Source organism: Ipomoea triloba, chromosome 15 (genome assembly GCF_003576645.1).
Source record: "Ipomoea triloba cultivar NCNSP0323 chromosome 15, ASM357664v1".
Classification (NCBI taxonomy): Eukaryota; Viridiplantae; Streptophyta; class Magnoliopsida; order Solanales; family Convolvulaceae; genus Ipomoea; species Ipomoea triloba.
The window spans coordinates 18,900,758-18,905,594 of NC_044930.1; positions in this window are offsets into that span (position 1 = coordinate 18,900,758).

Consider the following 4,837-nt stretch of genomic DNA (forward strand, 5'->3'; position numbering starts at 1 on the left):
GTCACGGCCGAAAGGCCGGACCATCGCGGGAGAGCCTTCGGCGTCACGGCCGAAAGGCCGGACGCAACCGGGAGAGCCTTCGGCGTCACGGCCGAAAGGCCGGACGCAACCACGGACGCGCGTCCGTGGCGTCCAGACTTCGGCGAGAAATGCCGAAGCAGCGGACGCGGCTCGGACGCACGAGTCCGCTGTGCGTCCGCAGTTGCGGCCAACCGCGAGTCCGCGCGACGCGAACTCGTTTTCGACTCGATTTCGACCGAACTGTTCCCCGATGTTTTTATTCCCGAGTGTTATGATGTTTGGAAGGCCTACGGGCAACCGAGTAAATTTTTGAAAGCTCGAATACTATTTTTTTGTAAATTATATTCATTAACTTGGAGAAAAATTGTGTTTTAAGAAATAATTGTGGCTCTTGTCACTTGGATTTTCATGGTGGAAAATCATTAACCAATATGTGTATTTTGGAAACACAATTGAACAAGTATGATTGTTTTGAGTCATCATGTGAATATGCTAATTAAACTTGAGGAAAATAAAGAATCATGTTTGCAACCCTTAATTTCTAGAATAAGGTGGGGACCTGCGGGAAGGCTTAAATGCCACAGCCCGGGGTTGGAATAAGGGTGGACCTACGGGAGGGCTGGAGTGCCATGGCCCGAGGTTGGGATAAGGAGACCTGCGGGAAGGCTGGAAATGCCACGGCCCGAGGTTTGTATGATCAAATTCATACTGCAGAGCGAAGTCTATTCGCTGAGAAGAGAGAAAGTTATTGAAATGTTTTTGTATGATCAATTCATACTGCAGAGCGAAGTCTATTCGCTGAGAAGAGAGAAAGTTATTGAAATGTTTTTGTATGATCAATTCATACTGTAGAGCGAAGTTTATTCGCTGAGAAGAGAAGGAGTTATGAAATTATTGAGACATTTGACCTGCAGGAGGCATGAGTGCCGCGGCCCGAGGTTCTTGAAACCATTCTAAGATTACACTATATCTATCCAAAAAGAAATTAAGTGATTTCACTAATTATAAAATCTAGTTACTCCGTAACTAGATCGCAGAGTAAAATGTCACCAGAGTTGAATAGTAAAGTGTGTGTCGTTAAACTCTTTTGAATTAAATGATGGAATTCTCGGAAACGAAAAGTATTATATGTCGATGTAACTCATATACTCTACTATACTTTCTTTTGTTGATAATCTGGTTGCAGGTAGATTTTCAACCTTTGGGTAAAGCTTACAGCTTCCTAAATATCACTTTTTCGAAACCTTTGTTTACTTTTGAGTGACAATGGATTTCCTTACTTAGCCGTCGCGCTAACTACACTTCGATGTGTTTACAGATGTTGTCTAGTGTGGGCTCCTGAAGCCCGATGAGCCCTGAATAGGATGGAAGTCGAGGTTGAGGACTACTCTATCCTAGAATAGACACCCTGGAAGAATTATTTCCATATGTATTAAGTTGGAATATCGATGTGGTCATTTGATGTTGTAAGTTTAGCCTTAGCGTTTGGGTATAGGAGAAATACCTAAGCGTGGCGGTAACACCCAGTTTTCTGCTGGTTAGATACCTAAGCGTGGCGGTAACACCCAGTTTTCTGCTGGTTAGATGCTTCCGCATGGCGGTAACACCCAGTTTTCTGCTGGTTAGATGCTTCCGCAATGTATTATTAGGGATTTTGCAATAAATCCGAGATGTGAAAATTGGGGTGTTACACAACCAATTGCATCCTCAAGCAAGAAGGCTAGTGCTAGTGCTAGTAAGGGAAAGGAAAAGTTGAGGCTAATTGATGAAGATGAAGATGAAGATGAATGGGAAGATATTGATCATGATGGTGGAAGTGAAAATAAGAATGATGAGGCTATAGACTACAATGATTCTTTAGATGAAGTTTTATTGTAATTTATGATGTGTTTGGTTGTTTATGACTTTAATATTGAATTGTTATGTGCTTGTTTACTTTAGACTTATATTATGTTTGGTCTAATGTGGTGTGTTTTCTTGATATAATTGTTATTTGTTTCTTTGGTTTAAACTTATGAATACTGTTAACAGCTTATTAATATATTCTGTGTAAAAGTTGAGACTTACGCCTCGCCTCAAATTACAAAATGCTTTAAGGCATGCCTTTGCCTTTTAAAACCTTAATTCCTTTTTAAAAACCTTAATTCCTATGCAAGTTCATTGAGAATGTCGTAGACAGGGAGAACAAGACCCTAAAAAAAAATTGTTGGAATTAGTTTCTTAGTAACTGAGTTGTTGAAGTCAAAGGGAGTAAAGCTCTGAGACAATGTTCTAGCACACATGAATGCATACTATATGTGGACTAAGCCTTCTGGACCAAAGGGTAAGAGTGCAACACCTAAGAAGGTTGTGGTAGAAGAATGTTCTTCTAATGTTCTGTTGGCCGAAGTAGTGAAGAAGGAAAAAATGAAGCGTAAACTAGTTGTGGAGGAGGCTGCTCAACCAAATAAGAAAGCTACTAAAGTTTCTAAGGAACCTTTGCTTAAGAAAACCAAGGGAAAGGCGATTGGAACATCAAAACAAAAGGTGACCGAAGAGTCGAAAGAGACGTTGGCCAAAATGCCACTTGCTAAGGGGGAACTAGTAGTTCAAATAGTCAAAGCCCAAGTAGTTAAGATAGTTGAAACAACTGTTCGAAGAGTAGAAGAAGTGGTTGGGCCCATTGTTTGAGAAAAAGGCGAATTATCCCAAGGAGTCGAAGTGCTAGTCACTGTTCGACCTCAACCCGTCCCGCAAGAACCTATGTAAGTAGCATACATGGTGAGCAAGAACATCCCCGAGGTTGTTGCCGGGATAGCTCAAGAAGTTGAAACTGGAACTATTGAATCTGAAGACAGTGAAGCTACTCTTGATGACCTAGCTACTCAACAAGAGAAGGCAAAGGAGCAAGAAGCTCAACATGGATTGAAGATGAAGAATTAAATAGATTGTAATAGTTGTTATTTTAATTTTTGCGCATTGAACTGAACTTGTAATTAATAGAGGTGATTAATGAAAATTTCAGTGTGTGTGTTGTGTTGGGTTATTTTATGCTTTATTGAAGTGTTAAATTTACTTAGAATATGTGTTAAACTTGAATTATGGGCTGAATTGTAATGAAAAATCAATTAAAATTTAAAAACATACTCATAATAAGGGTATAGGTTTTGACATCATAAAAAAGGAGAAAAAATTGTTAGATATAAGTGTAATTTAGAAATTGATGATATAAAAAGTTAGGAAATTTTAGTCTGTAATTTATATTTCTTAGACTTAGGAACTCAAAAACGCAATTTGAATAGTCCGAATAGTAACTCAAATAGTTACGTTTCAGATAGTTAGAAGAAAGAACTTCAAAGAGTTGAAGACCAGAAGAATTCGAGACAAATAGTCGAAAAGTTAAAGAGTCAAAGAGATCAAGACCGAAAGGTTGCAAAGGCCGAATAGTGGAAGGGTCTACCTTTTGAGTAGAAGGAGATTGTATGAAGGAACTCGAATAGTAAGGACAACTATTCGAAATCAAAAGGTTACAAGCTTTAAGGTTCGAAACATTAACTCAAATGGTAAGAGTTAACTGTTCGAAAAGACGGCTCGAGACATTCTCTAAGCAAATAGTTCGAAAGCATAAACGTACCTGCTTTATGAGAAAATGTGCCCAATGCAAAGAGAGTCCTAGTACACATCCCAAGGAAGATTTTTCTTAAAAGCCTAGACAAAAGGAGTAGAACAAAAATTAAAGTTTAGCTGAAAAGGTCGTCTAACGAGTGGAAAATTTGGCATAGAAAGTAACCTTTCTAATTGTCCACTAGTTATCACTCGATGGTTAAGAGACGTTTGAAATGAGTTTCCCTCCAACAGATTCATTTCAAAACGCCTCTAAATATCTTCATTCAAAACTGAATAAGGGGTTGGTCAATTACGAGAAAAATACTCAAGTGATTCAAAAGCTTTCAAAGTTCCATTTACATTCTTTGAAAAAATTGTATCTCTACTCGATAGTGGAGTTGAAAAACATGAGAAACTCAAGGTCAGCTTGGTGTTCAAGGCTTGAGTGTTCGTTTTTATACTAAATGGATTAGTGCAAACCTCCTTAGGAGTTCAAGAAGAAGTGTGGAGCAGGTTGTGTTGGCCGAACCACTATAAAAACTATCTCTATCCTTTTTACATACTGCATTCATATCATCGCACAAACCACTAATTTTTAACAAGAACAATCCTTGCGTGCAAAACATTAAAAAGGGGTTTAAATATTTTATTGAGTTTATTACCGAAATGGTCCCTCGACTATTGCGAAATTACCAATTTGGTCCTCGACAATTTTTCGTACCCAATTAAGTCCCTCGACTTTGAAAATTTTAACCAATTTGGTCCTCCGTTTATTTTACCGTTAAAATTGGGACCAAATTGGTAATTTCTCTATAGTCAAGAGACCAAATTGGTAATTTTTCCATAGTCAAGGGACCAAATTGGTAGTTAATTTTTCACTGAAATAGTCCATTGACTATATCAAAATTATCAATTTGGTCCCCTGACTATAGCAAAATTACCAATTTAGTCCCGATTTTAACGGCAAAATAAATGGAGGACCAAATTGGTTAAAATTTTCAAAGTCAAGGGACTTAATTGGGTACGAAAAATTGTCGAGGACCAAATTGGTAATTTCGCAATAGTCGATGAACCATTTCAGTAATAAACTCTATTTTATTCTATTGTGCAAACTCTAAACTCAACAATTTGATAGCGTGAACGAGTAACCACTCGATCAGCTTGTCAAAATAGTTGAACTTTTAAAAATTATACAAGCATATTGACCCCTCACCCACCCCCCCCCCCCCCC